Source organism: Pipra filicauda, unplaced genomic scaffold, assembly GCF_003945595.2.
Source record: "Pipra filicauda isolate LSUMZ 115617 unplaced genomic scaffold, ASM394559v2 scaffold217_size2002032_pilon, whole genome shotgun sequence".
NCBI classification, from domain to species: Eukaryota; Metazoa; Chordata; class Aves; order Passeriformes; family Pipridae; genus Pipra; species Pipra filicauda.
In genome coordinates, this window is record NW_024104329.1 from 453,206 (window position 1) to 474,105 (window position 20,900).

Consider the following 20,900-nt stretch of genomic DNA (forward strand, 5'->3'; position numbering starts at 1 on the left):
ATCAGGTTGTTTTTGATCTAAAAATAAACAAAGTCAAGGAAAGAAGTGTTCTTCTGAAATGGTGGCTGAAAAAAACCCAGCAAAATCCTAACATGTAAAGATTGTGGGTTATAATACTGTTTTAGAAGTCAACAATTAAACAGTACACTATACTAGTATTTCCCAGAGTTGATAAAAACCCCAATCCATAAAGAATGGTTTCATTTTCCTGGGTCTTGAAATACTTGAAGGCTTTGTGAAAGGGTGGTAAACAGGTAGAGGATAAAAAAAGTAGGATAAAAGTCCAGCAGCTGAATTTAGTGAGTGGGTCATATATTTTAGAAAAGGATTAGCCTTCATTAAGTGACACTTCATAGAGCAGCATGAAATACAGTGTGAAAATACTCAGTGTCCTGGTAACACCAATAAAGTAACCTAAGAAGTGTAAGCTTTCAGCAATGGATGGGATGAAGAAAAAGAGCTGGGAGAGAAATTCACCGTGCGAAGTTCTTCATGGGATACAAGGAGACTGGATGAACTGATGATAATAGAGATGAAGACCCCTGACATTTTGCAAAAAATCAATATTCTTTATCATTAATATTTAGTCATATTATGGGAAGTTCCTACTTGTTTACAATCACTTCCACTGTTCACCAGTTATGGACATTAAGTGCAGATACGGAGGCATTTGGCCTTTATCATATTGACTAATGGGTGACTCTCTGTTGCTCAGTTATTCCTGCAGTTCTGCTGAAGAAGGTCCTTTGATTTCCTATTGCCCCTGAACAGGGCTTCCCTCCTGGCACCCTGTATTACATGTAGCTACGACACTATTTTGGAGTCACCTGATACACAAAACCATCAAAGGCAGTGAAATGAAGATGACAGATGGCATCCAAAGCCAGCTGTAAGCAGTAAGGATCTTCCCCTTGACTTCTCTGCCCTTGAAATCTGATGCTTTGCATTAAATGGACTGTTTCACTCGGGATGCTGAAACCATCCCCAGATAGTGAAATATGGTTCTTCCTGGAAGCTCACATGTCTGCTGGTTTGAACTGTCTTCCATGAAATGCCACTGATCCCAAGAGCACACATGACAAGGGTGATGTTAACACTGGGAAGCTTTGAAGGCCTAACAGATGGAAATCTGCCTTCAGAAATCCAAGTAATATTTAGCCTGACATTTGATGACAGCACAACTGGACTCTGCTTCCCCAAGGCTATGGAAAGTTTTCTTGGGCATGAAGTGACTACCATTTCTATGCTGTCATTCCAGTCATCACTGAGAGTCCGTAATCTCCAAGCAGACCAATTGCAGGATTTGTTGTGTATGATTGATTGTAATTTCAGGTTAGACTGTGAGCTTTGTGGACAAGAGGGTTTACAAAGCATTTAGATTCTCCAAGGAGCACACAGAAGGACTTGCAAAATATCTGGATAATAAATTGCAGGATAAAGACTGTTCAAATCTGAACCATATTCCTGATGCAATCTCTCTTCATATCAGACCATATGTATTCGATGAATTACTGATAGGGAGGCTGAGAAACACTTTGTGCTCAATAAGTCAAGGAGCCTTGATAGGTTTCTTTAAATTAGTATTCACAGCAGATTCTGGTGTTAATGGATGTCAAAAGATTACTTCCCTATAAAATATGAGGGCCCACTCAATCTGATGTGGCCACCCAAGTGAGATATTTAAGTTAGGATAGAGTCAGTGGAGAATAACACAAGGAGATTTGTGTTTCTAATTGGCTGAACTGCCTTGGTGGGGTATTGACTTGGTGGGTAACTAAGGACCTTAGCTCACTAATGCACTTAAATGGATGAAATCAGATAGTATAAACTCAAGGTGACATTTGGGGTATTCAGGGTCTGACCTCATCTATACAGATTAAAACTTTAAGAGGATCTTAGGAACCAAAATCTAATTTGATGACCCCCTGACACTCCATCATACTACAATACATTATACTGCTTCACCAAGCAAGCTGGTACCCCAGCTCTTCCTCTTAGGCACCTGTAAACATAGGAACAAATGGAACAAGGATCTACATGTTACTGTACACCTGGCTCCACTAAATTTATTATCAATGTTGGTATTATGTCAACCTACGATATGCAAGGTAGATCAAGTAGCAGGTTTTATTTTCTTATTAAATGAACTTAAAATAGTGTTCCTATGGAACTGAACTGCCAAGTACCTTCATGAAGAATGCAAGTACTTAGAAATCATCTCAGTTACCTTCGGGAAGAAGCAGTCATCTAGGAAAAGACAAGGCATGATGTGGGAAAGAAAAGAGACTGAAAATGAGATCAACTAGTCCACAAGTAAGTAAGACACTATCATGTATTGTTCTATATTGGGAATCTGTGTAACACTTCCACTAGTGATATTTCTTCTTTAGCACTCATTTCTTCTTCTAGAGATTAAGTTCTTTTTACAGATAATTCTGCATAGCAGCTAACATTATATTGACCAACTGAAAAATATCTTTGTTAGAAGAGGGATTTAAGAGAATAATACAGTGAATAGCCATTTTTAGTGATTCACTCTTAAGATTGGGTTTTCTATGTGTTACTCAAGGTGCTTTGTTACCTCTCCTAACACTCACCTCCTCCAGCTTTGATCAGTAACTGCCTACTGTTCTCCACAGTTAGCCAAGCAGGAAGACTCAGGCTTACATATATCCATCCAGCACACTTCTCCCTTCCCATTGCTACAACTCCAATCTCAGGTGCTAAACACTACAACTCTGATCGCAAGTGTGAAGTCTTCACTGAATGATACGTCAGGAGGAAGACTAAGTAACCTGGAAAGTTTCAGTTTACTTGGAATTGTTTGGACTAAATTGCTAAGATTCTTTTTTTCTAAAGGTGTGACCAGATTCTACCAATCCCAACTGCCTATAACAGGAAAAGTTTTGACTTTCCCTTCTGTGTACGAACCATTAATCCAGAAAACAATACCTCAATTCTTAACATCTCTCCCTCCTCTCAAGTTGCCTGTTGCCGTTTACTCTTCATTAACTCTTCCAGCTCTACAAATGCCATAATCTTGGGGCTATAACATTTCTGCTGTAAGTGTGGGCTGTGAGGCCACGTGCTGTTCCTGCAATTGCATCACAAGCACATGATATAGGAAAGAATGAGTAGAGGAATGAAGATAAGCAATGGGAGAGGCAATTCAAAAGGAGTTTAGCTTCTGCAATGCAAATGTATCACATCCTTCTATTTTCTCTTTTGGAGTTGTGAAATAGGGAAAGGTCCCATACAGAAAATCAAAATGCAGAATTCGAACACCTTAAAGTTTGGTTGGTTTTGGTTCCAACATCTAGTTTGAAAAACACCTGAAGTCTTTCAGGTTTGCTTGGGAGAAAAAGCTCTGGCCTTAGGCATAAAAGTACAGTGTGTGTACACATAGGGCCTCTGTTTATTCAGTAACTGAAGATGGTGTGTAGTGAAAGCTATGCTAATTACTCTCACTTTGAACTTCATGAGTTTTAAATCTTCTCCTTCACTTCCCTAGAGGTAAATCCCAGATGACACAAAGGAACAATATCTATCTCATTCCAGCCTCCTTATTCTTCTGCAAAGGTGGAAGTGACCAAAACAACAACAGGAGCAGCCATTGGAGAACAGTAATCTGGGGGGTGTGGGTGTGTCTTACATCATATAAGGGTAACAACCATGCCTGAAGTTAGTTGGGAAGGGCACTGGACTCTGATGAGCCTTCACAAGCATAGTTCTGAACAGGCCTAATTACACCAAAGGCAGCAGGTCCCAACCAGGGCAGAGTCTTTATTCGAGAAGCAAATTTTAGCATCTGTTTCAACTTAGGCCTAAATTTCACTAACATCGCATAAAGTCTCATTCAACTGAGGACCACAAAATGGTGTTTAAAACTTCTTGTTTTCTCCATTTATATTATATTTCAGTGGCTCTATTCTTTTTGCTCTGGTTTTCCTTTTAAAAGAATGTTACAGACCAATGGCAACTGATTATCAACTGTGCTGATGCTGTTCTTGGCAATGAACACAGGGAGACTGGAAAATGATTTTGTTGGTGGAATTTCCTCAATACCTTTGGCATTAGACACAATGGAGTGAACATGACTTTGACGTAATAAATTCATTGGAATATTTGTTTAAGACCAACCCTCTGACTCTTGAAAACCCTCAATCAAGAGGGGATGGGCTAGAAGCTCAGTAATTAGTTTTTAAAGGAAAAATATTTTTTTTTTCTGAAATTTACTTGGCTTTAAGATCTATAAAGGCAACAGGTTGACAAATTAGGGATTTTTCATTATTAGGGTAGACATGGTCTATCCAACACTCAATACTTCTGATACAGTAACAGCAAAAATTTAATCAATTTCCTGGTACTGTGTATGTTTTGAAGTCACAGAACTGCACACTGTGACCCTTTAAGAAAGAGAGAAATTCCTCTGTAAACACAACATGACGGTTTGGGGTTTTTTGCTTAAAACTGTCTCTACCTCCTCCTCTTACCTCCTGCTCCTTGCACTAAGCAGCAAAGGAGTGTCAGCTACAACTCTGGTTTCAAAAGAGACCAGCATAAAGAACTATCAATTAGTAATTGGTCCAAGATCAGAACAAACAATTACTAAAATTTAACAATAATTAGTTTTCACTTATTTGCCTTTTCCTGAAAATGGCTAGAGTTTGGAGCAGTGGAATTTTCTGAAAGCAGAACAAAAAATTCCAGATGTGTGTGAGAGGTCTTACGATAGTGAATGTCTAAGAACAGCAAGAGGAGAAAGAGCAAGTAAATTTTGGTCATGCAGAAGCCTGTTTCTGACTACAAACTCAATTAAGGTAAAATAAAATTTATTTGGGGGGCAGTGCGTCAATGAGTAAAAGATCAGCTGCAGGTAAAGATATGCTACAGTGAAGAGGCACAACCTTAAGTTCTACATGAAGCTGGACTTTGATGACACCCCAGAAGGACTGGCCAGACCTGTCCAGGGTCACACAAAGCCCACAGCGTCCCACCACACATGTGCCTTCCCAAACTGGAGTACTGTCTCCCTGCATCTCCATTCTTCCTACTCCTGCCTCTTCATGTTGTCTGACCCACACCTCTCTAGGGAAGAAGACACCAGTTTAGAAAGGAGCAATTTCCCCAGTTTCCCAGTGGACACAAGTCCCACAACATGTGAGTCAGTGTACAGGCAGAAGGTCCATATCTGTAGCTTCAGCTGTTCCACAGCAATTTCTATCTGCAGGCACCTAGGATGGGGTCCATACAAAGTATCAAAAAAAAGACGGGGGGGGGGGGGGGGGGGGGGGAGAGGAGTCTCTATGCATGTGGTGAAGTTGGTAGCCAGATGCAATTTGGAGAGGGACAGAGATACTCTATAGGACTTCCAGAAGGTCAGCACTCCAGGTAGTGTTGTATTGCTTATACCTGGAGCTGCTTATACAGAAATTAATCCACAATCTGGAAGAAGGTCCTTGGAAAATATTTAACAGTTTGCAGCTGCCACTTCCTTCCCTCCCTCTCTCACCCCACTAAGCACTCTTACCACGTGCAAACAAGGCAGCTGGGATGCAGGAATCATTCTCAGAGTGCTCCCAACTGGTGAGGGGAAGGAGAATAGGCAATTCATGCAGGCTTTTGCAAAATCAGCCAAGATGAACTCCCCTCCCCTTCCCCCCACTATGTAGATTTTTGTGCTATTTAAAGAGGAAATGTGTTGACAAGTCTTAGCAAAATCTAACTGGGATTGCTGTAAATCCAGAGCACCCATTGGGCTGGAGACTGTGCAGAGCAGATGGTGATGCTGGGGGTGGTGATGAAAAAGCAGTGGTGGAGTTCTTTCATTCCTTCTGGGAGAGAAGCCATGCCAAGAATATGTAATTGAGGGACAAATGGTAAAGCTATCACTAATATCCCCATCTACCTGGGAAGTTTAAAGGTAAATGGGCTCAGTGTGGGGCCCAAATGCATCAGACCGGTCACCACCTGCTTCTGTGATAGGTGCACTCACTGAAAACACTGGGCTGCTTTTTTTTTTTTTTTTCACTTGCAGTGAGTTAAAAAATTAACCACATGCAGTAGAATAGAAAAAATGCTTTAAAAGGCTGTACAACATGGAATAAAGAGGGTTTCCCCTTGGCTTACATGTGTTAGGAACATTAAGTAAACTTGTTTTGTAAGAAGAACACTGACCTGGTACTGAAAAAAAACCAACATATGTTGACTGCAAAAATGGGAGAGCCAGGAATGTATTATACAGGAATGGGTCTTGCCAAGGTAAGCAAAGTGCAAACATCCCACACTTTCCAAATTATCTTTCTTTCCTGCTTAATGCACAGTAAATGAAATTCAGTTGGACTTTGACATTATTGTGGACTGGATTCAATCCCATTCCTCTTGTACATAGATAGGAACTGATGATAAAATAATATTGTTTGAACAAATAGCTCACTTCCTTTGCAATAATTCTTACAATTGTTAACATATTAATAATTATAATAATGTGTTGCATTTATAATAGAGCCTTTCTTCACCAAGAATCCTGATGTTCTTATGAAATAAAGTGATTGTTCTGTGTGTATGATATCTTACCTGAAAACATACCCGACATCACAGTTCTGGTGTAAATCAGGCTTTAAAACATTAGGAGATTAACTTTCCTACTAGTCAATTGCATTTTCAGTGCCTTTTTTTTGTTAAATATGGCTCTGCTCATTCCTCCACAGACCTTATAAAATGCTTTCCACCAAAATGAATGTGTGATAAATCTGCAGCATTAGGCAACCATCCTAGGGGAACACTGTTTGTTTTCCATGTTGCAGGCATTCTGGTTAAGTTTGATTTCCCTTGATTCTCAAAATTACAAGTAAAAAATCAGTGGCGGAAGAGAGACTACTTAATGAACAAAATTGGTATTTCAATGGTTCCATTCAGCCATTACTGTTGACACTCTGGGTGTGAAGAAAATATGAGGTAAGGCCTCATTGCCCAGTCTTGAGTGAAGCAGGAAAGTGCATGCTGGTTTTAGTCAAGAAAGGTGTGTGAGGTCAACCTTGGGAAAAACACTCTTAAAAGTAGCTCTTGCTGCTTAATATCATTAGACTATACATCCTAGAAATTTAGGCCACCTATCTCAATTAAAAATAAACATAAGTCATTTTATATTCATGTAGATGGACTGTTAATTCTCAGACAGGCTTGCAAGGCTCATGACATTCACATCAGAAACTGACATATGGAGAAGTATTTAAGGGAGCCGGGCATTTCTTTAAACTCAAAAATAAAAGCCTTCCAATACAAACTTAATATGAATGATTCCTCTTTCTCTTACTGCTGAATTGTCAAACACAGGTGCTTTGGAGGAATTTGGAGGAATTGGGGTACTGGACAGTGAAATGCTTTCCACCATGTGTGGTATATAGCCACTGTAAATAGAGCGTGTCCCTTTGCTGCCTACGTTATTTCAGCATTTCTGAGCAATGGGGATAAGAACATAAAATCTGTACTACCCTGAGAATGTTGAGAAATCATTAATTTTTTTCCCTCTTAGAAGCTGTGAGTCTATTATTATTATGTTTAGCCAATAGAGATAGTAAAAGTAGTCAATATTGGCACTGCTCACAAGCCCAGTGTCAAGATTAAATCAATTTTCTATTCTTATTAGTATAGATTTTTATTTCTGATCTAAGAGTTAGTATGCTAGTTGTACTTATTGGCCCTTTTAATCATATGTAAAAATCAGAAAATGGGAAAAAGAATGTCAATCACTCATAAAAGAAAAGAAGTCAGATGAAGTAGTCAAAGTACATTTCTAAAAAAACCAAAGTCTGGAAGCTGTTTTTCCAGTAAAAATAAAACAAACAAAACCAATCCCAAATCTCTTGTTGGCCAAGAATGGAAAATGACCATTCCTTAGGTAAATGTTTAAATAGTTTAAAGAATGAGGGAAAGATGGTGACAGCTAAAATGTTTTGTGCATGTGTGATATAACAAGCTTTCTTTACAAGACAGGTGTAATAACAGTGCAAGCCATAGGAATGCCCTGCCCTGTGAGTCAACAGACTGACAACATGGCAATTATTTGCCTGTTTAGAACAAGAAGCAGCAAATGGTTTGGCTACAGGAGATGGAACTACAGGACTAACATGGGTAAATAAACTGGAAGTATGCATTCTGGAATATATCCAGGATACCAGGCTGTTAGCACTTCTAGCTCTATGAAAAATACTATAAATACCGTATTGGCCACAAATGAGGCAGAATTTTAAATATTGTCCAAGATTCCAAATTAATCACAGAAGGCATTATAGAGACCTAACAGCAGTAAATACTGTTTCACCCGTCATCAGCTCTTGTGGGTTATGGGAAAGGTCATGGGTTTGTGATTGATGCTCTACAGAGCCAATAGCACAGCTCTAGTCTTGCAACCCTTTCTGCCTCTTTTGAACATCTCATTCTAGGACTTACTCCCTGGCTGACCCTGTTATCCCAGTACTTTGTAGATGAAGGCAATTGAGAAAAAAAAATGTTTCTGAAGCTGGAAAGAGTGTTTTACTCTAAACTGGCTTTGTGCACAGACCACTCTTACTTCCCAGACAAGAGCAATTACCCAGAAAGCCAATCAATGACAAGCAGCACAGTTTAAATTCATACACACACCCTTAATCCAAATTCACTTCCATAAGGAGATAAGCTTTCAGTAAGTTCACTAATCAACCAGTATAAATGGAGAAAGCAGAATGAGAGGTGTGGTTTCACTACTAAGTTTATTTTCCAGGATTAACATTTAATTTAAATCAAAGGTAAAACAAAAGAAGTCCTCCCATGCTAGTTTACATCAGAAACATTTCTTTTTTAACAGACCAGCATTTGCTGGTAAGCTCAGTCAAAAAGAAAAAATAAACTAAGGACCAAGACATAAAATGGTTGCAAAATTATCATATGCTTGAACCACACAGAACATTGGGTGATTTGCAATACATTTGATATGCTTCAACCAAAACCCTACAGCAACTATGCTAACATTTGTCTCTGCAGAGACTCACACTTGGAGAGTTTTCCTACTGATGTTACTAAAGGTCCCTTATTTTTTCAGGAGAAAACCTGAATGATGCTAGTTTTCAACTATTTCTTAGGAAGTTTGTTGCACAGGAGCATTTCTGGTTTGTGAACCTGAGTTACACAGTTTAAGAGGGAGGAGATGGGTCCATTGTCTCTGCAACAAACTTGCTTCTTTAAGTCTGGGTCATTTTTACAGGAAAACAGTCCTTGTATAGTAGATCTGGATTTGTATCTTTATTGTTTTATTATCACCTCCAGTGAACATATTGAAAGCCTTTTGCGTCAATACCTTTTTGCAGTGTTGGCCCTTATGATCTTCCCCTGTAAGTGTTTTGATCAACAGGCTGCAGGACTTCTCCAGACCCCATGTAGATCATCTGCTTCTCCCTAGGTCGCTCCTGTCACTTACACTGACACAGCAAATTTACCAAACTCATAAATTTTTCACATTTGCCATGAAGCTCACTGGTATGTGATGAAAAAGACTCAGGGCTGGACATGTATAGAAAGAATGAAGACTTTAGTGCCTTAAAAGCTGTTCAAAAGCTCTTGATCAGTTACAGAACATATAAGTTTTGTCTGGTAGTGCTTTGTCCTGTTTTCAGAAATGCAGTGACTTAAATTTGTAGCTGCTTCCTTGTCATTAACTAAGGACAAAAGCTGAACCCATGGAAATTGTACAGTAAACACTGCTGCTTACTGGTATATGGGAAAGAACAATGAGAGCACAGACTCCCATGCTAAAACCTAAGAGCAGCACCATATATTGTATTTTGGGGTGATTCCATTGTGCTGGCATTTGATTTAGAGAGAAATAGTTGCTTTTGCCAACACAGAAACAAATTTTCTCCTGCCATTATGTTTGGGCCCCTTTTCACCTCTCCTGTGTAGAGTGTTTGCTGAAGTCTGTCTGGCAAGTTAAGCAGGAGGTTAGCTGTGCTGCAGCAGACATGTAGAAAGCAATTCAATGATTTATTACCTCTATTGAACATAGGTTTTGAAAAGCAAACATTGTCCAGTGCAATATCACCACTAGTGACACACAGCAGTTTACTTCTCTCATGTTTTCTTTTAGGACCTCACGAAACATGGCAGAATACCACTGGAGTAACACTTTGTCCCACAGGACATGTAATCCTGAAAACAAAATACGGCTAAGCTAGGATGAAGAAGATAGGGTCAAGTATTCTGCAGTATAAGCACCAAAGAGATTCTGAATTTCTGACAGTGAATTTCAAACAACATGTGATTAATGAAACAGAGAGAGTCTTACAAGCCTCCACAGCTCCCTGCCAGGCACAGCAAAAAAAGCCAGATTACTTGATTTAATTTCAGGCTTTGAGATCGGCACATTCATGGTAAAGAAAGAGTCACAGATAAGTTAAGGGAGCACTCAGTGACATTACTGTAATTATAATAGAAATTATAAAGCTGGTGCTAAAAATCCAGTGTGGGAGCTGGGTAAGGAACACTAGTTCAGGATAAAAGCTACATTAAACGCTCAGTCTGGCAAAGGTCCTGGACATGCCATTGTAGTCATGACTTATGTCAAATCATGTACTGAAAGCAAGAGGCTGAAGTTTAATTTGGGTCTCTGGACAGAAATACGCCAACAGTCCAGAACATGTTGTTCAAATAGGCAACATGGACTTTAATGTGCACTGAAAGTATCAACATAGCTTTTTTGACTTATGCCACTAAAACTCATACACCTGGTCTACCCAAGAAATTTACTATGAACCTCAAACTGGAAGAGAGTTCTGAGGTCAGCAGATTCCCTTCTTGTATCCAGAAAGAATTATTTCAGGTAATCTCTCATAAGTGTATCTCTACCTTAAACCAAATAGGTTTTTGGGTGTTCCTTAAGAAAAATTATTACAGGGCCTTACATGTTCGAGGGCTTACAAAATATATCTTATTTCAGATTAAGGAAATAAAAACAAATACCTCTGTAAAACACGTTGATTGTTCCACCCTTCTTGTATTGACTTTCTGGATACAGATGGTGTGTTCATCAAGATATGCAAATGGACTCTATCTTTTATGTGAGAAAGCTGTCAGCATCAGATCTATTTGGTTCTCTACAAACATTCATATTTACAGACATTTTACAGAAGGACTATCTATGGTTGTAATTTCTAATTAGGAGAAATATAATGCAGAACACATAAAATAACAGGATTGTTATACAATCAAATGGATGTAGAACTAATAAATCTAATGTTTCACTCTAAACAAAAGAATAACTCTCCCCACCATTTCTTTATTGTCTGAGTTCTGTTGACTTCAGTGAATTTTGTTGTGGCTTATATTGGCCTAAGTAAAAGCATCAACACCCACAATAACAACACAAGATGGTTTCAAATAGACTTAAAGGGTAACATAATCAGCAGTACTTAATATTTTATCAGTATACGCATATGTTATGCTAAAATTGATGCAAAGTTATCCACATTAAGATGTTCAATAACTGATGACGTAAATGTATTGAGAGAATACCATTAGTAATACGAGGGTACTAGACTCTGATGCAAGCAAAAGGAAAAAAATGTTATCAAAACACATTTAGGAAGTCATAAATTATATCTACAAAAATAATAGGCCATTTAAGAATAGTTAAGCCTATCCATAAGAATTATAAATAAAACTCTCATCATGCTAAATATTCTGATATTTTATGAAATGGAAGACCATCAACTGGTTTTGTCTTCAAAACTGGCTTAAAAAATATTTTTTCTCTATGCTTATCTTAAATCCAAAATAATTTCCATGATATCAAGAAAATGTTAACCTAGGTTTGAGATACGGTCAAACTGTGGTGCTTTTTTTCTTAAAATGTCACCTTTGTGGATGCAGTTTAGTCAAATACTCTATCAAAATATGAGAAAGCATCTCAGTACCTTTAGGTGTAACATAGACTTCTGACTTATAATCTGTTAATAGCTTCATTGTATTAATTCTGCTCTCTAGATATTGTAAAGGAAAGATCAAGACTTACCAGAATGAATGAACTGGCACTTTATAAAGTTTCATTTCTGGAATGCCTACAATGCTCCTGGCTATTCTTCAAAAGCCAGAGCACAAATAATATTTTTAATATACCAGTATAGTAATCTAAGTCAAAGAGTTTTAAAAAAAATCACTTTGAGAGGTTTTTATCTTGACAGTTTGTCACATTTAAAAATACTGCAAAAGTTTCAGACCAAGGTTATTTTCTGACACAATGCTTCAAATCTCATGCTCAAAGAAAAGCAGGATTTGTGTAAACAAATAGGATGACCTTCTGAGCATTTGTAGTGAGCCCAGGAGTAATAATGTCACTGAAGTAGAAAGACAGATTTGCAAGAGTTTTCTGTTCCAGTGATGTAATTATGCACAAAAATTCAGCAGAAATTACTGTAATTTGCAGACACTTGCCTAATATTTCATGGCACAAAAGCCTGGGGTATGGCTCTGCAAAATGGTAGAGACCAGCTGAAAGTTAAACAACTAGAAAGCCAACCAATATGCCTTGGCAGGTTAGAGACACAGGCCGAGAAAACAAGCAAGGAGGGATTTTTGGTAATGGTACTGGAGGCACTAGAGTAGCTTTCTCTTCCTAAAAGGGATGCAGAACACTGCCATGTTTTTCACTTTTATTAAAAATAAAAGCCCCCAAAGTAACTATTACTGATTTTCAGTTTGGTGAAAGTAATTGCTGTTTGTTGCATGTTCTGACAAAGAGTGACAAAGTCCAATCCCCCTGCAGGGGCATCTTTTGCTACACCGAGTTGCTGAAAGTGCCATCTAACCTGACTTTGAACACTGCCAATGATGGGGCATTCACAACTTCCCTGGGCAAACCGTTCCAGTGTCTCACCACGCTATTATAAGAAACATTCTTCCTTATCTCCAGTTTAAGCCTAACCTAACCTCTTTCAGTTTAAAACTGTTGTTCCTTGTCATGTCACTACAGGTCCTGGTAAAGAGTCTTTCTATATATTTCTTATCAGTCCCTTTAATATATTGAAATGTTGCCTTCTCTTCTCTAGGCTGAACAAACCCAACTGTCAGCCTCTCTTCATAGGAGAGGTGCTCCAGAACTCTGGCCATCTTCATGGCCCTCTGGAACTAACACGTCCATGTCTTTCTTGTACTCAGGACTCCTTTGTTAGATGTAGCACTCCAGGTGGAGTCTCACAAGAGCAGAGTAGAGGGGGAGAATCACCTCCCTAAACATGCTGGTCACACCTCTTTGGAGGCAGCCTGGGATGCTGTTGGCTTTCTGGGCTGCAAGTGCACATTGCTGACTCACTTCCACTTTTACATCCTTCAGTAGCCTTAAGTCCTTCTCTGCAGGGCTACTCACCATTAATTAATCACCCAGTCTGCACTGATACCAGGAATTACCCAATACTTCTTGCAGCCTGGAGTACAACTCTCAAGGAAGCAGGAATGGCTCCTTTCCTGAGAGTAACTGCACAGGTTTAGCTTGGAGAAGATCTGGGAGGGCAAATGGATCCAGAGAGGGTGTGAAAGATACGGGTTGAGCCTGCAACACGAATGCAGGCAGGGAGAGAAGGAGTAAGGGCTTCCTGCAGCCAAGAGCAGACCCAAAGCCAAATTTGAGAGGTGAGGGAGAGAAGGAGGCTTGCCAGAGACCTTACCAGGGACCCTGAAGAGACCTGGCAACTCAGAGGTGCTGGCAGGGGCTGGACTGGGGGGAAGCACATACTCTTCATGAACACAACTGAAAGGGGACCTATGTAATAGAACCTTTTAAAATCAGATTCACCCAACAGCTCTGCAGTCCCTCTCAGGGTCATCCTATTGCAGATGATTATTTTGTACTCTAGTAAAATCCAGTTGTAAGTATCTGGTGGGTTTTGTTGTTTTTGGTTTTTTGGTTTTTTTGTGGTTTGGTGTGTTTGTTGTTTTTGAAGGGAGGACCCTTTTTACTTTAAAAACATTTCACTTCAGTGAACTGGCTGCCTAGAGATCCTGTCACACCACGTTTCGGTCACATCATAACACCATTTTCAATGTCAGTTTGTATCAAATGACAGGTTGGCGTTTTCAGAGAAAGCAAAGGCTTTTCTCACTTTCAGATTCTGCTGGTGTAAGCATGTATTTCACTCTAAAGGACAGTACTGACCCATCTCATGTCTCCAGCTGTAGTGCGGACTGAATACATAATTAATTTGGTTTCCCTTCAAAGAAAACTGTGGAGAGAAAGCAGGACCTGCCAGTCCAGTCAGAATCCATTAGCAACAAAGATTACATATTTCAATGTTTGCTCTGTTGTTTTGACTGCAGGAACAAGGAGAAACAGTTCTTAATTACTAATAATCCCTTGCATGCATTATTAACAGACTATTTTGTTCAAATAGTTGGAGCCTGCAGTGTTTTACAAGTTCCACGTACAAAGTAATTCATCTTTGCTGATGATAATGAAAAATTTTGCTGTTTGTTAGAAGAATCTTTCTCAGGCAAGGCAGTCCACCTTATGAAGGAAATAAAAACTAAAAGTATAGTTCAGTTTTAAAGCTGCAATCAAAAGGTTGATTTAAAAAACCAAAAAGATTCCTGAATTATCACAGAATATGCTGAGTTGGAAGGTACCCACAAGGATCATCAAGTCCAACTCTTAGCCCTGCACAGGACTGTCTCCAAGAGTCATATATTTATAAAATAGAAAGTAGAAGAGAATCAGGCCCAAAGCTATTAGAAACCAGGGAATTCAAAGTGATACAGCACCCTTGAAATGGAACTATATTATGGAACCGCCCAGTATCTACGAGCAAGGGTGATACTACACAGTGAAGCAGAACTGTTCATCAAATAAAATAACAACTCATTTTTATAGAACAGACAATTTTGTTACCAGAAGTGCCATGCCATCCCAGGACAAATGTCAGTCAGGTAGCCCCAAGACAGAGTGGTAACCCTTGTGTCCAGGATGAAAAGAAACTCCTTTCACCAAGTCATATTCTGAAGTGAAAAATCAACATCAAAAGCAAGCAGCTTAATTCATTAGTTATTAATAAAAACACATCAGGGAAGTTGAGCACACTCATAAGCATTGTTGTGAAAACAAAATATGAGACTGCTGGGAAACCTTTGGGGTTTTTTAACTTGACTGTTGTTTGGGGTTTTTTCTGATGTTTTTCAAGTCACTGAGCTTGAGGGAAAGGTGAATTAATAGGAATAGCTTCTGTTTCTGCCAGAAATCTTTGCATGACTAGTAATTGCATACCTAATTGAATACCCGTTATGAAAGTATGGTTGTAGGATGAGAATGTGCTTGAAACTGCTTTTCCTTTCACAAAGGCTCTAAGGGTCATTATTATCATCCAGTATGAACAGCACAACGTAGGATACAAAAATGTCACCCAATCAACTACTTGCTCCTGGAAAGGCACAGGTGTCTCTAGGAAGATGTCCAGTCCAATTGATTTGGTGATGGACAAGAACAAACTTTCACACTGGTGCTACAAGGGCTGTTCTGGTACTCAGTAAACAGACTCCAGACATTTCCCCATACAGAGCAGCACTGCAGGCTATAAAAATTCTTTGAAGGATTTTCTAAAGTAGTTATTTAAGAAGAGTGTGATGAATTGTAACACTTCCTGAAAATTTTCCTGGGGTAACAGTGAAGAAAGATGGATTTATAGCATACATTACATACCCAGGAAATCTTTTCCATGCCTCACCTGAAATCTGAAAACAACAGAGAACATCATCAAAAGCAAGCAGAAAGTTTAAGTGACAAGCTAGAACTAAGTCAGGGTGCTTGGGGATGTTAAGGTGTGTGCACTGGTCCTTGAGAGAAATAGCTCTTGGGGAAAAGCTAATTCCAGGCCATAAAGTAGCAGCTGGTATGGCTACATTGCACTTTAGTAGCCTTTTGTTTATAGAACAATGCTCACTGCAGGTCAGATTAAACTCTGGGTTTAAGCCAAGATTTTATGGCATTACGGGAAATAGAGCAGTCAATATAGAGTAATGTCTGGATATGTAAAGAAGTGAAGTCAAGATGCTGTAAAGGAGTGGTAATGGACTTGCCTCATGATTCTCTTTGAACAGCAGTGTAGGGAGAGATTGTAACATAAACCATTTCAGAGCTGGAACATGAAAGCGTTTATGCAGTTCTTCAGTGGCCTTCAGAAATCGAAGTTGAATATAACTTACTTACACAACACATGGGAATGGCACCAAACTCACTCCTAGTTTATCCCAGTTTTAAGCTCCCTTTGATTTGCTGGTGTCATGCTAAGAGACATTGATGTAGGTCAAAATATGACTCATTCTGTGTAGGGTTTAGAATGAGATCAGTTACTAAGGACTACATTTAAAACACCAAGAAAAGAGTAAAGGGAAAATTCAGAAGACAACTACAAATGCTAAAAACAAGATGAAGCCCTCTACAAAGAACCTATCAAAAATAATAAAACTGTTCTTAGCATTACTCTTACTAAAAATCAGGGTGAAAGAGTCTTTCACTGAAAGTGAAAGCACTGATAGTTGAGATGTTCAAGGTAAGATACAGGGTTGACAGAATTTGCAGTAAATATCTGGTGCTTCCTATTACAAATATATAACATTGGCATTTGGGATCAACTTCTTACATTGCTTTAAAGGATTTAGATGAAGTAGGGCTGTACTCAGACTGCCTAGGAAGTCAAAAGGAGGAGAGACGGAGGCATTTCCAGATGATAGTTGAGCTGAGGTGAGGTGCATAGCAATTTTCAGTAACTACACAGAAAGATTACAGTGCCTCAAGTCCTGATTTATACATACTTTTTTTTTTTTTAGGTAAATGGGATGAACCAGAGCCTTCCTACTCAGTCTTCTGTGATTTCTTCACTCATATCAATGGGAGACCCCACTAGACCAGATCCTCTGGAGAATCAGTAGTTAAATAATTTTTTTTTTTATGGAACAAGAAGGGTGGTTTAAAAACAGGCCTTTGCAAAAGTCAAGCTCAAATGAAACAGGGATATCTATGACCAGAAGTGTCAACTCACAGTTACATAAATCCACTGTGCAGATTCCCTTTGGTTTTATATATATATATATATACACACACATATATGTATATATTAGAGCCAATGAGTATCAATTAAACTGCCTTACAGACTACTGATGAAACCCGGACACACGTTTTAGAGAAAAGTTAAGTGTATAAGAAATGACAACCTTTCTGTAGTTCCATGATGAAACTCTGGCCTACTCCTGACAAAAAGCCAATTACCTGGGCACACCTCTGATGGGGTTGCTTTCCTAAGAGAGGGATTTCAATTGTCAAAGGTTTAAATGGATGTGAGAATGGCCTTGTACAAGGCAAACTGAGACTATTGTTGCCCTAAAGATACTGAATAATCAGATCCTTTGAAGTGGAAAAACAAGAAAGATTTTCACAACTGATACCTTTGTCCTAGTATCTTTGGAAAATTGTCACAGTTCTTTCTCCTGAAGGATGTTTGGGATACCAGACAAAAGAGTGTAGCCTTGGGATTGCAAATACCGTGTTGTATATCCCTGCAAAAAGGCTTTATGAATTTAAATGTTACAATCACATATAAGAAACAAAGGCCTACCTTTATCTTTATATTAGATCAGGAAGGAAATATAAACAAGGCCAAGAACATGTCTCTGAACACACAAATCTGTAGAAGCATCAGGCAGGACTCTCAGACCACTCAATCCTTAGTCTCCCCCTTACCTGAAACAGGACCCATCGCATTTGCTAGATTACTTTCTTTTCTGGTTCATTACTAATCAGATAACTTTCCTGAGTGATATTTAGACAAATTTTTTCATGTTTACCTTGCAACTTTCTAATTGTTAAGCTGGTACGCTGAAACAAAATAGGTGCAGCATTCTTTTAAACAATCCCTTCTGTATTAGAGGGCATTTACAGTTTACAGTCTTTGTTTTCAGCTTGAGATTCTAGATATCAGAATAGATTGTTATCGATAAGGCACGCTGTAGATAACACCAAAGGTCTGATTCCACAACCAGGGGATCTGCTCAGTGGAAAACTAGGTCAAAGAAAAGTGCCTCTCTCCAAATAAAAATCCGGAGCACACCCTGAATTTTCTTTTTCTCCTTGCAAACATTAATAATTGGTAACAAAAGCCAATCCAAAATTTAGCTAAACTGCATTAAAGTGGTGTTGTGAACTGACCTTTCCAAACCTCAAACCAATAGGTAAGTCAGAGTTCATGTCATAATGGCAACCCAGACTCAGAGTACACCAGCAAAATGGTAGTGCCTTAGGACTTTTCACCTGACATGAGGCAGTATCTCCAACAAATATTTATTTTAGCAATATGGGACAGTACTTCCTGGTGTGTTGGTTCAGAACTGCTCAGTGACTTGGAAGTACCATCCTTGCATGATAGGAAAAGAACGGCTACAGGCTGAAACCAGCTGAGCCCTGGCCCAACTGGCTCAGCTGAGCACTGGTTCTCCTGGGGTTACCCTATTGAAGTTTACGCTGCTGTAAAGAATTCACGCAAAAGGAAGAAACAGTACTTGGAGCAATGCCACTGATTTTTCTTGAGTTATGCCAGGGAAATATTTGACTTGCAGAGACCAGTCAGTAACAGGAAGAGATGGCTTTGGGCTACAGATGAAGGCTTGACCGTGCACACGTGAGAAGCAGCCACACAGCAACGGCAGCCGGATCATGGTCAGATGAAGCTCTTACAGGCAAATTCTCCTGGAAGAGACACCTGCGTTTAACTTTGCCCATTCTGGTGGGGAGCTTGTGGCAACAACCTAAAGGACACAAAGAATTTAGTTACAGTCCAGCTGGCTCTGTGCAAACAGCAGTGATGCTGCTGCATGCAGAGGCAGTCACTGAGCAAGAAGGGCCAGCTTGCCAGTGGGGTCAATCAAGCAGCCTTCAGGCTGATTTGTTTCTCTGCATTTTGGGCATGGCAGGTGGGAAGCGGGGGGTGGGGAAATGTTTGACCCATTGACTGTCTCTCAGGTGAAGAAGCTGAAAGTTCTCATTAAATAGACTTTACCTTGCTGGTAGCTAAGTAGGACTCTGCACCTGCAAACAGAGGACCAATGAGTTTTCTCTAACACCCACCATCAGAGCTCTAGATAGTATTGCATAGGCCAGTTAGATGCTGGACTGAGTAGGTAAATGAAGTGCCAGGTGTAACTGGGAATGAAGAAGTAGCATGTGAAATTTCACATAATCAAAAGCATGCTGGAGATGGAAATACATCTTTGCTTCTAGCATTTCACTTGCCTGAAAAGCAAAATACCTGCCGAAAATGAACAGGAAAGTATGCCTCTAAATCAGTGCCATCCTCAGCTTCTGTATAAAATCTCATCATCACTTAGACAGGAGAATAGAAATCTAGACACCTGGTTAGATTAAGTTGTGGTTTATTCCCTTCTCCCAGCTGAAAATAAGGCAGGGATGCAAAAGGTTCCTGATCATGTTCTTGCTAAGTCATGTTGCTGAGAATGATTGATTCATGGGGTTGGTTTGCAAGTTGATTTGCATGAGTGTGTATATGACTTACAGAGTCTGTTTCCTATTCTGATGACAAAAGGACTCAAGAATGACCTCTTCCCCCTCAGGGAAAGGCAAAGAGGAAAGAAAGGAATACCCTTTTTTTGTTTTGCTGCTATTCTTTGCATTGTAATAGCATGCACACACTTGATTTGTATCAATAAAAACAGTTTTCTGGACTAAGGTGAAATTTATACATGAGTCTCAGAGTCAAGCAATTGTAACATGTGCCTTCCAAGGGAGTTGCATTGCACTGACAGTTAACCAAATTATTTGGAGATTCCTGTAATTTATAATCAAGCAAACTGGTTCACTGACCAGTGCAAGGGCTGGGAATGGGAGAATTAGGTTCAAGTCGGTGATCCATATGGGTCCCTTACTACTTCAGATATTTTATGATTCCATGATTCTATAATTTGAGCTTCATCACAAACACCTGTTTGTCAGATTTTGTTGTTCATCCCTCCCAGAGATACCTCTGGTGCATCTATTTCCACTGTGATTGTTAGATACACGCAGCCTTTCTTTTATTGTTTATAAGGAAACAGAATAAAAGCAAAGGGTGAAATTCACCTCCTCTGAATTCAGCTGTCTGACCCAGCTACCCTGGCTCTCAGAACCTCTAGTGCTGAGAAACTGGTAACTTCCCAAGGGCTCTTACACCAGCGTTAGGCTGAGATAAATCATTCCAGAAAGGGGCTGGACTCCCATGCCTGTTCAAAGTTAAGGATTCCTACAATTTTAAGATCAGTAACACCATAATGAAACAGTACACATCAAAGTAACCTGACATCAGCTGAAATAATTTATTATGTAAAAGAAGCAAATTAAATATTTATTGGAGCTCAAGAGCTGCAACATTTTAAAATAGAAAGCTAAAGTTTAATGCATTTCATATCTGCTTGGTCAGTTCAAATGCATTCACTTCAAAACAATTCTGAAGACCCCTGCACAGCAGGCTGCAGGACACTACCTACGAAACTCACAGTCTTCAAGTCTCTTTCAGGTCACAGAAGACCAAATTACTCAAGTAACAGAAGCATCTGCCTTTCTTGAGTACTCCGAAGGTATTGTTGGAACATTTTGGTCACTGTCCACATAAGATACTGTCATCAGTGGCACTGGACATGCCAGCTGGGAGTCAATTATTTATAACACAAATCACAGTCATGTAACCAGTACTGAGACTGAGAGTTTGATGCAGGCAAATAATAAAAAAAACCAGTGAGATAAGGACTCCCAATAAGAGTGCAAATATATTCATTTTGTAGTGGGTACGTAAAAAACACGTTTTTACACTTCTGATAATAGTGCTCACTGTGCTGAAGGAAAACAA